Source organism: Pseudophryne corroboree, chromosome 3 (genome assembly GCF_028390025.1).
Source record: "Pseudophryne corroboree isolate aPseCor3 chromosome 3, aPseCor3.hap2, whole genome shotgun sequence".
NCBI classification, from domain to species: domain Eukaryota; kingdom Metazoa; phylum Chordata; class Amphibia; order Anura; family Myobatrachidae; genus Pseudophryne; species Pseudophryne corroboree.
The window spans coordinates 26,407,330-26,429,315 of NC_086446.1; positions in this window are offsets into that span (position 1 = coordinate 26,407,330).

Genomic DNA, 21,986 nt, shown 5'->3' on the forward strand with positions numbered 1-21,986 from the left:
ATTGGGGCACTTTAAAATTTTTCATTTTTGACCAAAATCGATGGGTCCAGGGCTTAGGGATTTTCTCATACGCCACAAAACTGTTGAAGCTCCTGTTCAAAAATCATGCTCCGAAATCAACTTTTTTCATCTCAGTGATTCATTTTGAGATGGTAACTAAACTTTAAAGCAAAAATTGGGGCACTTTTAAATTTTTTATTTTTGACCAAAATCGATGGGTCTGGGGCTTAGGGAATTTCCCATATGCCACAAAACCATTGAAGCTCCTGTTCAAAAATCATGCTCCGAAATCAACTTTTTTCATCTCAGTGATTCATTTTGGGATGGTAACTAAAGTTTAAAGCAGAAATTGGGGCACTTTAAAATGTTTCATATTTGACCAAAATCGATGGGTCCGGGGCTTAGGGAATTTCTGATACACCAAAAAACCGTTGTAGCTTCTGTTAAAAAATCATGCTCCAAAATCAACTTTTTTCATCTCAGTGATTCATTTAGGGATGGTAACTAAAGTTTAAAGCAGAAATTGGGGCACTTTAAAATTTTTCATTTTTGACCAAAATCGATGGGTCCGGGGCTTAGGGAATTTCTCATACGCCACAAAACCGTTGAAGCTCCTGTTCAAAAATCATGCTCCGAAATCAACTTTTTTCATCTCAGTGATTCATTTTGGGATGGTAACTAAAGTTTAAAGCAGAAATTGGGGCACTTTAAAATGTTTCATATTTGACCAAAATCGATGGGTCTGGGGCTTAGGGAATTTCTGATACATCAAAAAACCGTTGTAGCTTCTGTTCAAAAATCATGCTCCAAAATCAACTTTTTTCATCTCAGTGATTCATTTAGGGATGGTAACTAAAGTTTAAAGCAGAAATTGGGGCACTTTAAAATTTTTCATTTTTGACCAAAATCGATGGGTCCGGGGCTTAGGGAATTTCTCATACGCCACAAAACCGTTGAAGCTCCTGTTCAAAAATCATGCTCCGAAATCAACTTTTTTATCTCAGTGATTCATTTTGGGATGGTAACTAAAGTTTAAAGCAGAAATTGGGGCACTTGAATATTTTTCATTTTTGACCAAAATCGATGGGTCTGGGGCTTAGGGAATTTCTCATACACCACAAAACCATTGTAGTCTCTGTTCAAAAATCATGCTCCAAAATCAACTTTTTTCATCTCAGTGATTCATTTAGGGATGGTAACTAAAGTTTAAAGCAGAAATTGGGGCACTTTAAAATTTTTCATTTTTGACCAAAATCGATGGGTCCAGGGCTTAGGGAATTTCTCAAACGCCACAAAACTGTTGAAGCTCCTGTTCAAAAATCATGATCCGAAATCAACTTTTTTCATCTCAGTGATTCATTTTGAGATGGTAACTAAAGTTTAAAGCAGAAATTGGGGCACATTTTTTTTTTTGACCAAAATTGATAGGTCCGGGGCTTAGGGAATTTCTCATATGCCACAAAACCATTGAAGCTCCTGTTCAAAAATAATGCTCAGAAATCAACTTTTTTCATCTCAGTGATTCATTTTGAGATGGTAACTAAAGTTTAAAGCAGAAATTGGGGCACTTTTAAATTTTTTATTTTTTACCAAAATCGATGGATCCGGGGCTTAGGGAATTTCTCATATGCCACAAAACCATTGAAGCTCCTGTTCAAAAATAATGCTCCGAAATCAACTTTTTTCATCTCAGTGATTCATTTTGAGATGGTAACTAAAGTTTAAAGCAGAAATTGGGGCACTTTTAAATTTTTTATTTTTTACCAAAATCGATGGGGCCGGGGCTTAGGGAATTTCTCATATGCCAAAAAACCATTGAAGCTCCTGTTCAAAAATCATGCTCCGAAATCAACTTTTTTCATCTCAGTGATTCATTTTGGGATGGTAACTAAAGTTTAAAGCAGAAATTGGGGCACTTTAAAATGTTTCATATTTGACCAAAATCGATGGGTCTGGGGCTTAGGGAATTTCTGATACACCACAAAACCGTTGTAACTTCTGTTCAAAAATCGTGCTCCAAAATCAACTTTTTTCATCTCAGTGATTCATTTAGGGATGGTAACTAAAGTTTAAAGCAGAAATTGGGGCAATTTTAAATTTTTTATTTTTGACCAAAATCAAATGGTCCGGGCTTAGGGAATTTCTCATATGCCACAAAACCATTGAAGCTCTTGTTCAAAAATAATGCTCCGAAATCAACTTTTTACATCTCAGTGATTCATTTTGAGATGGTAACTAAAGTTTAAAGCAGAAATTGGGGCACTTTTAAATTTTTTATTTTTGACCAAAATCGATGGGTCCGGGGCTTAGGGAATTTCTCATACACCACAAAATCATTGAAGCTCCTGTTCACAAATCATGCTCCGAAATCATCTTTTTTTTATCTCAGTGATTCATTTTGAAACGGTAACTAAAGTTTAAATCAGAAATTGGGGCACTTTTAATTTTTTTTATTTTTTAACCAAAATCGATGGGTCTATGGCTTAGGGAATTTCTCATATCCCACAAAACCATTGAAGCTCCTGTTCAAAAATCATGCTCCGAAATCAACTTTTTTCATCTCAGTGATTCATTTTGAGATGGTAACTAAAGTTTAAAGCAGAAATTGGGGCACTTTTAAATTTTTTATTTTTGACCAAAATCGATGGGTCTATGGCTTAGGGAATTTCTCATATGCCACAAAACCATTGAAGCTCCTGTTCAAAAATCATGCTCCCAAATCAACTTTTTTCATCTCAGTGATTCATTTTGAGATGGTAACTAAACTTTAAAGCAGAAATTGGGGCACTTTAAATTTTTTTATATTTGACCAAAATTGATCGGTCCGGGGATTAGGGAATTTCTCAAACACCACAAAACCATTGAAGCTCTTGTTCAAAAATCATGCTCCGAAATCAACTTTTTTTTATCTCAGTGATTCATTTTGGGATGGTAAGTAAAGTTTAAAGCAGAAATTGGGGCACTTTTAAATTTTTTTATTTTTGACCAAAATCGATGGGTCTGGGGCTTAGGGAATTTCTCATACACCACAAAACCGTTGAAGCTCCTGTTCAAAAATCATGCTCCAAAATTAACTTTTATCATCTCAGTGATTCATTTTGGGATGGTAACTAAAGTTTAAAGCAGAAATTGGCGCACTTTTAAATTTTTTATTTTTGACCAAAATCGATGGGTCCGGGGCTTAGGGAATTTCTCATACGCCACAAAACCATTGAAGCTCCTGTTCACAAATCATGCTCCGAAATCATCTTTTTTTTATCTCAGTGATTCATTTTGAAACGGTAACTAAAGTTTAAAGCAGAAATTGGCGCACTTTTAAATTTTTTATTTTTGACCAAAATTGATGGATCTATGGCTTAGGGAATTTCTCATATGCCACAAAACCGTTCAAGCTCCTGTTCAAAAATCATGCTCCAAAATTAACTTTTATCATCTCAGTGATTCATTTTGGGATGGTAACTAAAGTTTAAAGCAGAGATTGGGGCACTTTTAAATTTTTTATTTTTGCCCAAAATCGATGGGTGCGGGGCTTAGGGAATTTCTCAAACACCACAATACCATTGAAGCTCCTGTTCAAAGATAATGCTCCGAAATCAACTTTTTACATCTCAGTGATTCATTTTGAGATGATAACTAAAGTTTAAAGCAGAAATTGGGGCACTTTTAAATTTTTTATTTTTTACCAAAATCGATGGGTCCGGGGCTTAGGGAATTTCTCATATGCCACAAAACCATTGAAGCTCCTGTTCAAAAATCATGCTCCGAAATCAACTTTTTCCATCTCAGTGATTCATTTTGGGATGGTAACTAAAGTTTAAAGCAGAAATTGGGGCACTTTAAAAAAAAATATTTTTGACCAAAATCGATGGGTCCGGGGCTTAGGGAATTTCTCATATGCCACAAAACCATTGAAGCTCCTGTTCAAAAATCATGCTCCGAAATCAACTTTTTTATCTCAGTGATTCATTTTGGGATGGTAACTAAAGTTTAAAGCAGAAATTGGGGCACTTTAAAATTTTTCATTTTTGACCAAAATCGATGGGTCCAGGGCTTAGGGATTTTCTCATACGCCACAAAACTGTTGAAGCTCCTGTTCAAAAATCATGCTCCGAAATCAACTTTTTTCATCTCAGTGATTCATTTTGAGATGGTAACTAAACTTTAAAGCAAAAATTGGGGCACTTTTAAATTTTTTATTTTTGACCAAAATCGATGGGTCTGGGGCTTAGGGAATTTCTCATATGCCACAAAACCATTGAAGCTCCTGTTCAAAAATCATGCTCCGAAATCAACTTTTTTCATCTCAGTGATTCATTTTGGGATGGTAACTAAAGTTTAAAGCAGAAATTGGGGCACTTTAAAATGTTTCATATTTGACCAAAATCGATGGGTCTGGGGCTTAGGGAATTTCTGATACATCAAAAAACCGTTGTAGCTTCTGTTCAAAAATCATGCTCCAAAATCAACTTTTTTCATCTCAGTGATTCATTTAGGGATGGTAACTAAAGTTTAAAGCAGAAATTGGGGCACTTTAAAATTTTTCATTTTTGACCAAAATCGATGGGTCCGGGGCTTAGGGAATTTCTCATACACCACAAAACCGTTGAAGCTCCTGTTCAAAAATCATGCTCCGAAATCAACTCTTTTATCTCAGTGATTCATTTTGGGATGGTAACTAAAGTTTAAAGCAGAAATTGGGGCACTTGAATATTTTTCATTTTTGACCAAAATCGATGGGTCTGGGGCTTAGGGAATTTCTCATACACCACAAAACCATTGTAGTCTCTGTTCAAAAATCATGCTCCAAAATCAACTTTTTTCATCTCAGTGATTCATTTAGGGATGGTAACTAAAGTTTAAAGCAGAAATTGGGGCACTTTAAAATTTTTCATTTTTGACCAAAATCGATGGGTCCAGGGCTTAGGGAATTTCTCAAATGCCACAAAACTGTTGAAGCTCCTGTTCAAAAATCATGATCCGAAATCAACTTTTTTCATCTCAGTGATTCATTTTGAGATGGTAACTAAAGTTTAAAGCAGAAATTGGGGCACTTTTTTTTTTTTTACCAAAATTGATGGATCTATGGCTTAGGGAATTTCTCATATGCCACAAAACCGTTCAAGCTCCTGTGCAAAAATCATGCTCCAAAATTAACTTTTATCATCTCAGTGATTCATTTTGGGATGGTAACTAAAGTTTAAAGCAGAGATTGGGGCACTTTTACATTTTTTATTTTTGCCCAAAATCGATGGGTGCGGGGCTTAGGGAATTTCTCAAACACCACAATACCATTGAAGCTCCTGTTCAAAGATAATGCTCCGAAATCAACTTTTTACATCTCAGTGATTCATTTTGAGATGATAACTAAAGTTTAAAGCAGAAATTGGGGCACTTTCAAATTTTTTATTTTTTACCAAAATCGATGGGTCCGGTGCTTAGGGAATTTCTCATATGCCACAAAACCATTGAAGCTCCTGTTCAAAAATCATGCTCCGAAATCAACTTTTTCCATCTCAGTGATTCATTTTGGGATGGTAACTAAAGTTTAAAGCAGAAATTGGGGCACTTTAAAAAAAATTATTTTATACCAAAATCGATGGGTCCGGGGCTTAGGGAATTTCTCATATGCCACAAAACCATTGAAGCTCCTGTTCAAAAATCATGCTCCGAAATCAACTTTTTTATCTCAGTGATTCATTTTGGGATGGTAACTAAAGTTTAAAGCAGAAATTGGGGCACTTTAAAATTTTTCATTTTTGACCAAAATCGATGGGTCCAGGGCTTAGGGATTTTCTCATACGCCACAAAACTGTTGAAGCTCCTGTTCAAAAATCATGCTCCGAAATCAACTTTTTTCATCTCAGTGATTCATTTTGAGATGGTAACTAAACTTTAAAGCAAAAATTGGGGCACTTTTAAATTTTTTATTTTTGACCAAAATCGATGGGTCTGGGGCTTAGGGAATTTCCCATATGCCACAAAACCATTGAAGCTCCTGTTCAAAAATCATGCTCCGAAATCATCTTTTTTCATCTCAGTGATTCATTTTGGGATGGTAACTAAAGTTTAAAGCAGAAATTGGGGCACTTTAAAATGTTTCATATTTGACCAAAATCGATGGGTCCGGGGCTTAGGGAATTTCTGATACACCAAAAAACCGTTGTAGCTTCTGTTCAAAAATCATGCTCCAAAATCAACTTTTTTCATCTCAGTGATTCATTTAGGGATGGTAACTAAAGTTTAAAGCAGAAATTGGGGCACTTTAAAATTTTTCATTTTTGACCAAAATCGATGGGTCCGGGGCTTAGGGAATTTCTCATACGCCACAAAACCGTTGAAGCTCCTGTTCAAAAATCATGCTCCGAAATCAACTTTTTTCATCTCAGTGATTCATTTTGGGATGGTAACTAAAGTTTAAAGCAGAAATTGGGGCACTTTAAAATGTTTCATATTTGACCAAAATCGATGGGTCTGGGGCTTAGGGAATTTCTGATACATCAAAAAACCGTTGTAGCTTCTGTTCAAAAATCATGCTCCAAAATCAACTTTTTTCATCTCAGTGATTCATTTAGGGATGGTAACTAAAGTTTAAAGCAGAAATTGGGGCACTTTAAAATTTTTCATTTTTGACCAAAATCGATGGGTCCGGGGCTTAGGGAATTTCTCATACGCCACAAAACCGTTGAAGCTCCTGTTCAAAAATCATGCTCCGAAATCAACTTTTTTATCTCAGTGATTCATTTTGGGATGGTAACTAAAGTTTAAAGCAGAAATTGGGGCACTTGAATATTTTTCATTTTTGACCAAAATCGATGGGTCTGGGGCTTAGGGAATTTCTCATACACCACAAAACCATTGTAGTCTCTGTTCAAAAATCATGCTCCAAAATCAACTTTTTTCATCTCAGTGATTCATTTAGGGATGGTAACTAAAGTTTAAAGCAGAAATTGGGGCACTTTAAAATTTTTCATTTTTGACCAAAATCGATGGGTCCAGGGCTTAGGGAATTTCTCAAACGCCACAAAACTGTTGAAGCTCCTGTTCAAAAATCATGATCCGAAATCAACTTTTTTCATCTCAGTGATTCATTTTGAGATGGTAACTAAAGTTTAAAGCAGAAATTGGGGCACATTTTTTTTTTGACCAAAATTGATAGGTCCGGGGCTTAGGGAATTTCTCATATGCCACAAAACCATTGAAGCTCCTGTTCAAAAATAATGCTCAGAAATCAACTTTTTTCATCTCAGTGATTCATTTTGAGATGGTAACTAAAGTTTAAAGCAGAAATTGGGGCACTTTTAAATTTTTTATTTTTTACCAAAATCGATGGATCCGGGGCTTAGGGAATTTCTCATATGCCACAAAACCATTGAAGCTCCTGTTCAAAAATAATGCTCCGAAATCAACTTTTTTCATCTCAGTGATTCATTTTGAGATGGTAACTAAAGTTTAAAGCAGAAATTGGGGCACTTTTAAATTTTTTATTTTTTACCAAAATCGATGGGGCCGGGGCTTAGGGAATTTCTCATATGCCACAAAACCATTGAAGCTCCTGTTCAAAAATCATGCTCCGAAATCAACTTTTTTCATCTCAGTGATTCATTTTGGGATGGTAACTAAAGTTTAAAGCAGAAATTGGGGCACTTTAAAATGTTTCATATTTGACCAAAATCGATGGGTCTGGGGCTTAGGGAATTTCTGATACACCACAAAACCGTTGTAACTTCTGTTCAAAAATCATGCTCCGAAATCAACTTTTTTCATCTCAGTGATTCATTTTGAGATGGTAACTAAAGTTTAAAGCAGAAATTGGGGCACTTTAAAATTTTTCATTTTTGACCAAAATCGATGGGTCCGGGGCTTAGGGAATTTCTCATACGCCACAAAACCGTTGAAGCTCCTGTTCAAAAATCATGCTCCGAAATCAACTTTTTTCATCTCAGTGATTCATTTTGGGATGGTAACTAAAGTTTAAAGCAGAAATTGGGGCACTTTAAAATGTTTCATATTTGACCAAAATCGATGGGTCTGGGGCTTAGGGAATTTCTGATACATCAAAAAACCGTTGTAGCTTCTGTTCAAAAATCATGCTCCAAAATCAACTTTTTTCATCTCAGTGATTCATTTAGGGATGGTAACTAAAGTTTAAAGCAGAAATTGGGGCACTTTAAAATTTTTCATTTTTGACCAAAATCGATGGGTCCGGGGCTTAGGGAATTTCTCATACGCCACAAAACCGTTGAAGCTCCTGTTCAAAAATCATGCTCCGAAATCAACTTTTTTATCTCAGTGATTCATTTTGGGATGGTAACTAAAGTTTAAAGCAGAAATTGGGGCACTTGAATATTTTTCATTTTTGACCAAAATCGATGGGTCTGGGGCTTAGGGAATTTCTCATACACCACAAAACCATTGTAGTCTCTGTTCAAAAATCATGCTCCAAAATCAACTTTTTTCATCTCAGTGATTCATTTAGGGATGGTAACTAAAGTTTAAAGCAGAAATTGGGGCACTTTAAAATTTTTCATTTTTGACCAAAATCGATGGGTCCAGGGCTTAGGGATTTTCTCATACGCCACAAAACTGTTGAAGCTCCTGTTCAAAAATCATGCTCCGAAATCAACTTTTTTCATCTCAGTGATTCATTTTGAGATGGTAACTAAACTTTAAAGCAAAAATTGGGGCACTTTTAAATTTTTTATTTTTGACCAAAATCGATGGGTCTGGGGCTTAGGGAATTTCTCATATGCCACAAAACCATTGAAGCTCCTGTTCAAAAATCATGCTCCGAAATCAACTTTTTTCATCTCAGTGATTCATTTTGGGATGGTAACTAAAGTTTAAAGCAGAAATTGGGGCACTTTAAAATGTTTCATATTTGACCAAAATCGATGGGTCTGGGGCTTAGGGAATTTCTGATACATCAAAAAACCGTTGTAGCTTCTGTTCAAAAATCATGCTCCAAAATCAACTTTTTTCATCTCAGTGATTCATTTAGGGATGGTAACTAAAGTTTAAAGCAGAAATTGGGGCACTTTAAAATTTTTCATTTTTGACCAAAATCGATGGGTCCGGGGCTTAGGGAATTTCTCATACACCACAAAACCGTTGAAGCTCCTGTTCAAAAATCATGCTCCGAAATCAACTCTTTTATCTCAGTGATTCATTTTGGGATGGTAACTAAAGTTTAAAGCAGAAATTGGGGCACTTGAATATTTTTCATTTTTGACCAAAATCGATGGGTCTGGGGCTTAGGGAATTTCTCATACACCACAAAACCATTGTAGTCTCTGTTCAAAAATCATGCTCCAAAATCAACTTTTTTCATCTCAGTGATTCATTTAGGGATGGTAACTAAAGTTTAAAGCAGAAATTGGGGCACTTTAAAATTTTTCATTTTTGACCAAAATCGATGGGTCCAGGGCTTAGGGAATTTCTCAAATGCCACAAAACTGTTGAAGCTCCTGTTCAAAAATCATGATCCGAAATCAACTTTTTTCATCTCAGTGATTCATTTTGAGATGGTAACTAAAGTTTAAAGCAGAAATTGGGGCACTTTTTTTTTTTTTACCAAAATTGATGGATCTATGGCTTAGGGAATTTCTCATATGCCACAAAACCGTTCAAGCTCCTGTGCAAAAATCATGCTCCAAAATTAACTTTTATCATCTCAGTGATTCATTTTGGGATGGTAACTAAAGTTTAAAGCAGAGATTGGGGCACTTTTACATTTTTTATTTTTGCCCAAAATCGATGGGTGCGGGGCTTAGGGAATTTCTCAAACACCACAATACCATTGAAGCTCCTGTTCAAAGATAATGCTCCGAAATCAACTTTTTACATCTCAGTGATTCATTTTGAGATGATAACTAAAGTTTAAAGCAGAAATTGGGGCACTTTCAAATTTTTTATTTTTTACCAAAATCGATGGGTCCGGTGCTTAGGGAATTTCTCATATGCCACAAAACCATTGAAGCTCCTGTTCAAAAATCATGCTCCGAAATCAACTTTTTCCATCTCAGTGATTCATTTTGGGATGGTAACTAAAGTTTAAAGCAGAAATTGGGGCACTTTAAAAAAAATTATTTTATACCAAAATCGATGGGTCCGGGGCTTAGGGAATTTCTCATATGCCACAAAACCATTGAAGCTCCTGTTCAAAAATCATGCTCCGAAATCAACTTTTTTATCTCAGTGATTCATTTTGGGATGGTAACTAAAGTTTAAAGCAGAAATTGGGGCACTTTAAAATTTTTCATTTTTGACCAAAATCGATGGGTCCAGGGCTTAGGGATTTTCTCATACGCCACAAAACTGTTGAAGCTCCTGTTCAAAAATCATGCTCCGAAATCAACTTTTTTCATCTCAGTGATTCATTTTGAGATGGTAACTAAACTTTAAAGCAAAAATTGGGGCACTTTTAAATTTTTTATTTTTGACCAAAATCGATGGGTCTGGGGCTTAGGGAATTTCCCATATGCCACAAAACCATTGAAGCTCCTGTTCAAAAATCATGCTCCGAAATCATCTTTTTTCATCTCAGTGATTCATTTTGGGATGGTAACTAAAGTTTAAAGCAGAAATTGGGGCACTTTAAAATGTTTCATATTTGACCAAAATCGATGGGTCCGGGGCTTAGGGAATTTCTGATACACCAAAAAACCGTTGTAGCTTCTGTTCAAAAATCATGCTCCAAAATCAACTTTTTTCATCTCAGTGATTCATTTAGGGATGGTAACTAAAGTTTAAAGCAGAAATTGGGGCACTTTAAAATTTTTCATTTTTGACCAAAATCGATGGGTCCGGGGCTTAGGGAATTTCTCATACGCCACAAAACCGTTGAAGCTCCTGTTCAAAAATCATGCTCCGAAATCAACTTTTTTCATCTCAGTGATTCATTTTGGGATGGTAACTAAAGTTTAAAGCAGAAATTGGGGCACTTTAAAATGTTTCATATTTGACCAAAATCGATGGGTCTGGGGCTTAGGGAATTTCTGATACATCAAAAAACCGTTGTAGCTTCTGTTCAAAAATCATGCTCCAAAATCAACTTTTTTCATCTCAGTGATTCATTTAGGGATGGTAACTAAAGTTTAAAGCAGAAATTGGGGCACTTTAAAATTTTTCATTTTTGACCAAAATCGATGGGTCCGGGGCTTAGGGAATTTCTCATACGCCACAAAACCGTTGAAGCTCCTGTTCAAAAATCATGCTCCGAAATCAACTTTTTTATCTCAGTGATTCATTTTGGGATGGTAACTAAAGTTTAAAGCAGAAATTGGGGCACTTGAATATTTTTCATTTTTGACCAAAATCGATGGGTCTGGGGCTTAGGGAATTTCTCATACACCACAAAACCATTGTAGTCTCTGTTCAAAAATCATGCTCCAAAATCAACTTTTTTCATCTCAGTGATTCATTTAGGGATGGTAACTAAAGTTTAAAGCAGAAATTGGGGCACTTTAAAATTTTTCATTTTTGACCAAAATCGATGGGTCCAGGGCTTAGGGAATTTCTCAAACGCCACAAAACTGTTGAAGCTCCTGTTCAAAAATCATGATCCGAAATCAACTTTTTTCATCTCAGTGATTCATTTTGAGATGGTAACTAAAGTTTAAAGCAGAAATTGGGGCACATTTTTTTTTTTGACCAAAATTGATAGGTCCGGGGCTTAGGGAATTTCTCATATGCCACAAAACCATTGAAGCTCCTGTTCAAAAATAATGCTCAGAAATCAACTTTTTTCATCTCAGTGATTCATTTTGAGATGGTAACTAAAGTTTAAAGCAGAAATTGGGGCACTTTTAAATTTTTTATTTTTTACCAAAATCGATGGATCCGGGGCTTAGGGAATTTCTCATATGCCACAAAACCATTGAAGCTCCTGTTCAAAAATAATGCTCCGAAATCAACTTTTTTCATCTCAGTGATTCATTTTGAGATGGTAACTAAAGTTTAAAGCAGAAATTGGGGCACTTTTAAATTTTTTATTTTTTACCAAAATCGATGGGGCCGGGGCTTAGGGAATTTCTCATATGCCACAAAACCATTGAAGCTCCTGTTCAAAAATCATGCTCCGAAATCAACTTTTTTCATCTCAGTGATTCATTTTGGGATGGTAACTAAAGTTTAAAGCAGAAATTGGGGCACTTTAAAATGTTTCATATTTGACCAAAATCGATGGGTCTGGGGCTTAGGGAATTTCTGATACACCACAAAACCGTTGTAACTTCTGTTCAAAAATCGTGCTCCAAAATCAACTTTTTTCATCTCAGTGATTCATTTAGGGATGGTAACTAAAGTTTAAAGCAGAAATTGGGGCAATTTTAAATTTTTTATTTTTGACCAAAATCAAATGGTCCGGGCTTAGGGAATTTCTCATATGCCACAAAACCATTGAAGCTCTTGTTCAAAAATAATGCTCCGAAATCAACTTTTTACATCTCAGTGATTCATTTTGAGATGGTAACTAAAGTTTAAAGCAGAAATTGGGGCACTTTTAAATTTTTTATTTTTGACCAAAATCGATGGGTCCGGGGCTTAGGGAATTTCTCATACACCACAAAATCATTGAAGCTCCTGTTCACAAATCATGCTCCGAAATCATCTTTTTTTTATCTCAGTGATTCATTTTGAAACGGTAACTAAAGTTTAAATCAGAAATTGGGGCACTTTTAATTTTTTTTATTTTTTAACCAAAATCGATGGGTCTATGGCTTAGGGAATTTCTCATATCCCACAAAACCATTGAAGCTCCTGTTCAAAAATCATGCTCCGAAATCAACTTTTTTCATCTCAGTGATTCATTTTGAGATGGTAACTAAAGTTTAAAGCAGAAATTGGGGCACTTTTAAATTTTTTATTTTTGACCAAAATCGATGGGTCTATGGCTTAGGGAATTTCTCATATGCCACAAAACCATTGAAGCTCCTGTTCAAAAATCATGCTCCCAAATCAACTTTTTTCATCTCAGTGATTCATTTTGAGATGGTAACTAAACTTTAAAGCAGAAATTGGGGCACTTTAAATTTTTTTATATTTGACCAAAATTGATCGGTCCGGGGATTAGGGAATTTCTCAAACACCACAAAACCATTGAAGCTCTTGTTCAAAAATCATGCTCCGAAATCAACTTTTTTTTATCTCAGTGATTCATTTTGGGATGGTAAGTAAAGTTTAAAGCAGAAATTGGGGCACTTTTAAATTTTTTTATTTTTGACCAAAATCGATGGGTCTGGGGCTTAGGGAATTTCTCATACACCACAAAACCGTTGAAGCTCCTGTTCAAAAATCATGCTCCAAAATTAACTTTTATCATCTCAGTGATTCATTTTGGGATGGTAACTAAAGTTTAAAGCAGAAATTGGCGCACTTTTAAATTTTTTATTTTTGACCAAAATCGATGGGTCCGGGGCTTAGGGAATTTCTCATACGCCACAAAACCATTGAAGCTCCTGTTCACAAATCATGCTCCGAAATCATCTTTTTTTTATCTCAGTGATTCATTTTGAAACGGTAACTTAAGTTTAAAGCAGAAATTGGCGCACTTTTAAATTTTTTATTTTTGACCAAAATTGATGGATCTATGGCTTAGGGAATTTCTCATATGCCACAAAACCGTTCAAGCTCCTGTTCAAAAATCATGCTCCAAAATTAACTTTTATCATCTCAGTGATTCATTTTGGGATGGTAACTAAAGTTTAAAGCAGAGATTGGGGCACTTTTAAATTTTTTATTTTTGCCCAAAATCGATGGGTGCGGGGCTTAGGGAATTTCTCAAACACCACAATACCATTGAAGCTCCTGTTCAAAGATAATGCTCCGAAATCAACTTTTTACATCTCAGTGATTCATTTTGAGATGATAACTAAAGTTTAAAGCAGAAATTGGGGCACTTTTAAATTTTTTATTTTTTACCAAAATCGATGGGTCCGGGGCTTAGGGAATTTCTCATATGCCACAAAACCATTGAAGCTCCTGTTCAAAAATCATGCTCCGAAATCAACTTTTTCCATCTCAGTGATTCATTTTGGGATGGTAACTAAAGTTTAAAGCAGAAATTGGGGCACTTTAAAAAAAAATATTTTTGACCAAAATCGATGGGTCCGGGGCTTAGGGAATTTCTCATATGCCACAAAACCATTGAAGCTCCTGTTCAAAAATCATGCTCCGAAATCAACTTTTTTATCTCAGTGATTCATTTTGGGATGGTAACTAAAGTTTAAAGCAGAAATTGGGGCACTTTAAAATTTTTCATTTTTGACCAAAATCGATGGGTCCAGGGCTTAGGGATTTTCTCATACGCCACAAAACTGTTGAAGCTCCTGTTCAAAAATCATGCTCCGAAATCAACTTTTTTCATCTCAGTGATTCATTTTGAGATGGTAACTAAACTTTAAAGCAAAAATTGGGGCACTTTTAAATTTTTTATTTTTGACCAAAATCGATGGGTCTGGGGCTTAGGGAATTTCTCATATGCCACAAAACCATTGAAGCTCCTGTTCAAAAATCATGCTCCGAAATCAACTTTTTTCATCTCAGTGATTCATTTTGGGATGGTAACTAAAGTTTAAAGCAGAAATTGGGGCACTTTAAAATGTTTCATATTTGACCAAAATCGATGGGTCTGGGGCTTAGGGAATTTCTGATACATCAAAAAACCGTTGTAGCTTCTGTTCAAAAATCATGCTCCAAAATCAACTTTTTTCATCTCAGTGATTCATTTAGGGATGGTAACTAAAGTTTAAAGCAGAAATTGGGGCACTTTAAAATTTTTCATTTTTGACCAAAATCGATGGGTCCGGGGCTTAGGGACTTTCTCATACGCCACAAAACCGTTGAAGCTCCTGTTCAAAAATCATGCTCCGAAATCAACTTTTTTATCTCAGTGATTCATTTTGGGATGGTAACTAAAGTTTAAAGCAGAAATTGGGGCACTTGAATATTTTTCATTTTTGACCAAAATCGATGGGTCTGGGGCTTAGGGAATTTCTCATACACTACAAAACCATTGTAGTCTCTGTTCAAAAATCATGCTCCAAAATCAACTTTTTTCATCTCAGTGATTCATTTAGGGATGGTAACTAAAGTTTAAAGCAGAAATTGGGGCACTTTAAAATTTTTCATTTTTGACCAAAATCGATGGGTCCAGGGCTTAGGGAATTTCTCAAATGCCACAAAACCGTTGAAGCTCCTGTTCAAAAATCATGATCCGAAATCAACTTTTTTCATCTCAGTGATTCATTTTGAGATGGTAACTAAAGTTTAAAGCAGAAATTGGGGCACTTTTTTTTTTTGACCAAAATTGATGGATCTATGGCTTAGGGAATTTCTCATATGCCACAAAACCGTTCAAGCTCCTGTTCAAAAATCATGCTCCAAAATTAACTTTTATCATCTCAGTGATTCATTTTGGGATGGTAACTAAAGTTTAAAGCAGAGATTGGGGCACTTTCAAATTTTTTATTTTTGCCCAAAATCGATGGGTGCGGGGCTTAGGGAATTTCTCAAACACCACAATACCATTGAAGCTCCTGTTCAAAGATAATGCTCCGAAATCAACTTTTTACATCTCAGTGATTCATTTTGAGATGATAACTAAAGTTTAAAGCAGAAATTGGGGCACTTTTAAATTTTTTATTTTTTACCAAAATCGATGGGTCCGGTGCTTAGGGAATTTCTCATATGCCACAAAACCATTGAAGCTCCTGTTCAAAAATCATGCTCCGAAATCAACTTTTTCCATCTCAGTGATTCATTTTGGGATGGTAACTAAAGTTTAAAGCAGAAATTGGGGCACTTTAAAAAAAATTATTTTATACCAAAATCGATGGGTCCGGGGCTTAGGGAATTTCTCATATGCCACAAAACCATTGAAGCTCCTGTTCAAAAATCATGCTCCGAAATCAACTTTTTTATCTCAGTGATTCATTTTGGGATGGTAACTAAAGTTTAAAGCAGAAATTGGGGCACTTTAAAATTTTTCATTTTTGACCAAAATCGATGGGTCCAGGGCTTAGGGATTTTCTCATACGCCACAAAACTATTGAAGCTCCTGTTCAAAAATCATGCTCCGAAATCAACTTTTTTATCTCAGTGATTCATTTTGGGATGGTAACTAAATTTTAAAGCAGAAATTGGGGCACTTTAAAATGTTTCATATTTGACCAAAATCGATGGGTCTGGGGCTTAGGGAATTTCTGATACATCAAAAAACCGTTGTAGCTTCTGTTCAAAAATCATGCTCCAAAATCAACTTTTTTCATCTCAGTGATTCATTTAGGGATGGTAACTAAAGTTTAAAGCAGAAATTGGGGCACTTTAAAATTTTTCATTTTTGACCAAAATCGATGGGTCCAGGGCTTAGGGAATTTCTCATACGCCACAAAACCGTTGAAGCTCCTGTTCAAAAATCATGCTCCGAAATCAACTTTTTTATCTCAGTGATTCATTTTGGGATGGTAACTAAAGTTTAAAGCAGAAATTGGGGCACTTGAATATTTTTCATTTTTGACCAAAATCGATGGGTCTGGGGCTTAGGGAATTTCTCATACACCACAAAACCATTGTAGTCTCTGTTCAAAAATCATGCTCCAAAATCAACTTTTTTCATCTCAGTGATTCATTTAGGGATGGTAACTAAAGTTTAAAGCAGAAATTGGGGCACTTTAAAATTTTTCATTTTTGACCAAAATCGATGGGTCCAGGGCTTAGGGAATTTCTCAAACGCCACAAAACTGTTGAAGCTCCTGTTCAAAAATCATGATCCGAAATCAACTTTTTTCATCTCAGTGATTCATTTTGAGATGGTAACTAAAGTTTAAAGCAAAAATTGGGGCACTTTTAAATTTTTTATTTTTGACCAAAATCGATGGGTCTGGGGCTTAGGGAATTTCTCATATGCCACAAAACCATTGAAGCTCCTGTTCAAAAATCATGCTCCGAAATCAACTTTTTTCATCTCAGTGATTCATTTTGGGATGGTAACTAAAGTTTAAAGCAGAAATTGGGGCACTTTAAAATGTTTCATATTTGACCAAAATCGATGGGTCCGGGGCTTAGGGAATTTCTGATACACCAAAAAACCGTTGTAGCTTCTGTTCAAAAATCATGCTCCAAAATCAACTTTTTTCATCTCAGTGATTCATTTTGAGATGGTAACTAAACTTTAAAGCAAAAATTGGGGCACTTTTAAATTTTTTATTTTTGACCAAAATCGATGGGTCTGGGGCTTAGGGAATTTCTCATATGCCACAAAACCATTGAAGCTCCTGTTCAAAAATCATGCTCCGAAATCAACTTTTTCCATCTCAGTGATTCATTTTGGGATGGTAACTAAAGTTTAAAGCAGAAATTGGGGCACTTTAAAAAAAAATATTTTTGACCAAAATCGATGGGTCCGGGGCTTAGGGAATTTCTCATATGCCACAAAACCATTGAAGCTCCTGTTCAAAAATCATGCTCCGAAATCAACTTTTTTATCTCAGTGATTCATTTTGGGATGGTAACTAAAGTTTAAAGCAGAAATTGGGGCACTTTAAAATTTTTCATTTTTGACCAAAATCGATGGGTCCAGGGCTTAGGGATTTTCTCATACGCCACAAAACTGTTGAAGCTCCTGTTCAAAAATCATGCTCCGAAATCAACTTTTTTCATCTCAGTGATTCATTTTGAGATGGTAACTAAACTTTAAAGCAAAAATTGGGGCACTTTTAAATTTTTTATTTTTGACCAAAATCGATGGGTCTGGGGCTTAGGGAATTTCTCATATGCCACAAAACCATTGAAGCTCCTGTTCAAAAATCATGCTCCGAAATCAACTTTTTTCATCTCAGTGATTCATTTTGGGATGGTAACTAAAGTTTAAAGCAGAAATTGGGGCACTTTAAAATGTTTCATATTTGACCAAAATCGATGGGTCTGGGGCTTAGGGAATTTCTGATACATCAAAAAACCGTTGTAGCTTCTGTTCAAAAATCATGCTCCAAAATCAACTTTTTTCATCTCAGTGATTCATTTAGGGATGGTAACTAAAGTTTAAAGCAGAAATTGGGGCACTTTAAAATTTTTCATTTTTGACCAAAATCGATGGGTCCGGGGCTTAGGGAATTTCTCATACGCCACAAAACCGTTGAAGCTCCTGTTCAAAAATCATGCTCCGAAATCAACTTTTTTATCTCAGTGATTCATTTTGGGATGGTAACTAAAGTTTAAAGCAGAAATTGGGGCACTTGAATATTTTTCATTTTTGACCAAAATCGATGGGTCTGGGGCTTAGGGAATTTCTCATACACTACAAAACCATTGTAGTCTCTGTTCAAAAATCATGCTCCAAAATCAACTTTTTTCATCTCAGTGATTCATTTAGGGATGGTAACTAAAGTTTAAAGCAGAAATTGGGGCACTTTAAAATTTTTCATTTTTGACCAAAATCGATGGGTCCAGGGCTTAGGGAATTTCTCAAATGCCACAAAACTGTTGAAGCTCCTGTTCAAAAATCATGATCCGAAATCAACTTTTTTCATCTCAGTGATTCATTTTGAGATGGTAACTAAAGTTTAAAGCAGAAATTGGGGCACTTTTTTTTTTTGACCAAAATTGATGGATCTATGGCTTAGGGAATTTCTCATATGCCACAAAACCGTTCAAGCTCCTGTTCAAAAATCATGCTCCAAAATTAACTTTTATCATCTCAGTGATTCATTTTGGGATGGTAACTAAAGTTTAAAGCAGAGATTGGGGCACTTTCAAATTTTTTATTTTTGCCCAAAATCGATGGGTGCGGGGCTTAGGGAATTTCTCAAACACCACAATACCATTGAAGCTCCTGTTCAAAGATAATGCTCCGAAATCAACTTTTTACATCTCAGTGATTCATTTTGAGATGATAACTAAAGTTTAAAGCAGAAATTGGGGCACTTTTAAATTTTTTATTTTTTACCAAAATCGATGGGTCCGGTGCTTAGGGAATTTCTCATATGCCACAAAACCATTGAAGCTCCTGTTCAAAAATCATGCTCCGAAATCAACTTTTTCCATCTCAGTGATTCATTTTGGGATGGTAACTAAAGTTTAAAGCAGAAATTGGGGCACTTTAAAAAAAATTATTTTATACCAAAATCGATGGGTCCGGGGCTTAGGGAATTTCTCATATGCCACAAAACCATTGAAGCTCCTGTTCAAAAATCATGCTCCGAAATCAACTTTTTTTATCTCAGTGATTCATTTTGGGATGGTAACTAAAGTTTAAAGCAGAAATTGGGGCACTTTAAAATTTTTCATTTTTGACCAAAATCGATGGGTCCAGGGCTTAGGGATTTTCTCATACGCCACAAAACTATTGAAGCTCCTGTTCAAAAATCATGCTCCGAAATCAACTTTTTTATCTCAGTGATTCATTTTGGGATGGTAACTAAATTTTAAAGCAGAAATTGGGGCACTTTAAAATGTTTCATATTTGACCAAAATCGATGGGTCTGGGGCTTAGGGAATTTCTGATACATCAAAAAACCGTTGTAGCTTCTGTTCAAAAATCATGCTCCAAAATCAACTTTTTTCATCTCAGTGATTCATTTAGGGATGGTAACTAAAGTTTAAAGCAGAAATTGGGGCACTTTAAAATTTTTCATTTTTGACCAAAATCGATGGGTCCGGGGCTTAGGGAATTTCTCATACGCCACAAAACCGTTGAAGCTCCTGTTCAAAAATCATGCTCCGAAATCAACTTTTTTATCTCAGTGATTCATTTTGGGATGGTAACTAAAGTTTAAAGCAGAAATTGGGGCACTTGAATATTTTTCATTTTTGACCAAAATCGATGGGTCTGGGGCTTAGGGAATTTCTCATACACCACAAAACCATTGTAGTCTCTGTTCAAAAATCATGCTCCAAAATCAACTTTTTTCATCTCAGTGATTCATTTAGGGATGGTAACTAAAGTTTAAAGCAGAAATTGGGGCACTTTAAAATTTTTCATTTTTGACCAAAATCGATGGGTCCAGGGCTTAGGGAATTTCTCAAACGCCACAAAACTGTTGAAGCTCCTGTTCAAAAATCATGATCCGAAATCAACTTTTTTCATCTCAGTGATTCATTTTGAGATGGTAACTAAAGTTTAAAGCAAAAATTGGGGCACTTTTAAATTTTTTATTTTTGACCAAAATCGATGGGTCTGGGGCTTAGGGAATTTCTCATATGCCACAAAACCATTGAAGCTCCTGTTCAAAAATCATGCTCCGAAATCAACTTTTTTCATCTCAGTGATTCATTTTGGGATGGTAACTAAAGTTTAAAGCAGAAATTGGGGCACTTTAAAATGTTTCATATTTGACCAAAATCGATGGGTCCGGGGCTTAGGGAATTTCTGATACACCAAAAAACCGTTGTAGCTTCTGTTCAAAAATCATGCTCCAAAATCAACTTTTTTCATCTCAGTGATTCATTTAGGGATGGTAACTAAAGTTTAAAGCAGAAATTGGGGCACTTTAAAATTTTTCATTTTTGACCAAAATCGATGGGTCAGGGGCTTAGGGAATTTCTCATACGCCACAAAACCGTTGAAGCTCCTGTTCAAAAATCATGCTCCGAAATCAACTTTTTTCATCTCAGTGATTCATTTTGGGATGGTAACTAAAGTTTAAAGCAGAAATTGGGGCACTTTAAAATGTTTCATATTTGACCAAAATCGATGGGTCTGGGGCTTAGGGAATTTCTGATACATCAAAAAACCGTTGTAGCTTCTGTTCAAAAATCATGATCCGAAATCAACTTTTTTCATCTCAGTGATTCATTTTGAGATGGTAACTAAAGTTTAAAGCAAAAATTGGGGCACTTTTAAATTTTTTATTTTTGACCAAAATCGATGGGTCTGGGGCTTAGGGAATTTCTCATATGCCACAAAACCATTGAAGCTCCTGTTCAAAAATCATGCTCCGAAATCAACTTTTTTCATCTCAGTGATTCATTTTGGGATGGTAACTAAAGTTTAAAGCAGAAATTGGGGCACTTTAAAATGTTTCATATTTGACCAAAATCGATGGGTCCGGGGCTTAGGGAATTTCTGATACACCAAAAAACCGTTGTAGCTTCTGTTAAAAAATCATGCTCCAAAATCAACTTTTTTCATCTCAGTGATTCATTTTGGGATGGTAACTAAAGTTTAAAGCAGAAATTGGGGCACTTTAAAATGTTTCATATTTGACCAAAATCGATGGGTCCGGGGCTTAGGGAATTTCTCATACGCCACAAAACCGTTGAAGCTCCTGTTCAAAAATCATGCTCCGAAATCAACTTTTTTATCTCAGTGATTCATTTTGGGATGGTAACTAAAGTTTAAAGCAGAAATTGGGGCACTTGAATATTTTTCATTTTTGACCAAAATCGATGGGTCTGGGGCTTAGGGAATTTCTCATACACCACAAAACCATTGTAGTCTCTGTTCAAAAATCATGCTCCAAAATCAACTTTTTTCATCTCAGTGATTCATTTAGGGATGGTAACTAAAGTTTAAAGCAGAAATAGGGGCACTTTAAAATTTTTCATTTTTGACCAAAATCGATGGGTCCAGGGCTTAGGGAATTTCTCAAACGCCACAAAACTGTTGAAGCTCCTGTTCAAAAATCATGATCCGAAATCAACTTTTTTCATCTCAGTGATTCATTTTGAGATGGTAACTAAAGTTTAAAGCAGAAATTGGGGCACTTTTTTTTTTTTGACCAAAATTGATAGGTCCGGGGCTTAGGGAATTTCTCATATGCCACAAAACCATTGAAGCTCCTGTTCAAAAATAATGCTCAGAAATCAACTTTTTTCATCTCAGTGATTCATTTTGAGATGGTATCTAAAGTTTAAAGCAGAAATTGGGGCACTTTTAAATTTTTTATTTTTTACCAAAATCGATGGGTCCGGGGCTTAGGGAATTTCTCATATGCCACAAAACCATTGAAGCTCCTGTTCAAAAATAATGCTCCGAAATCAACTTTTTTCAT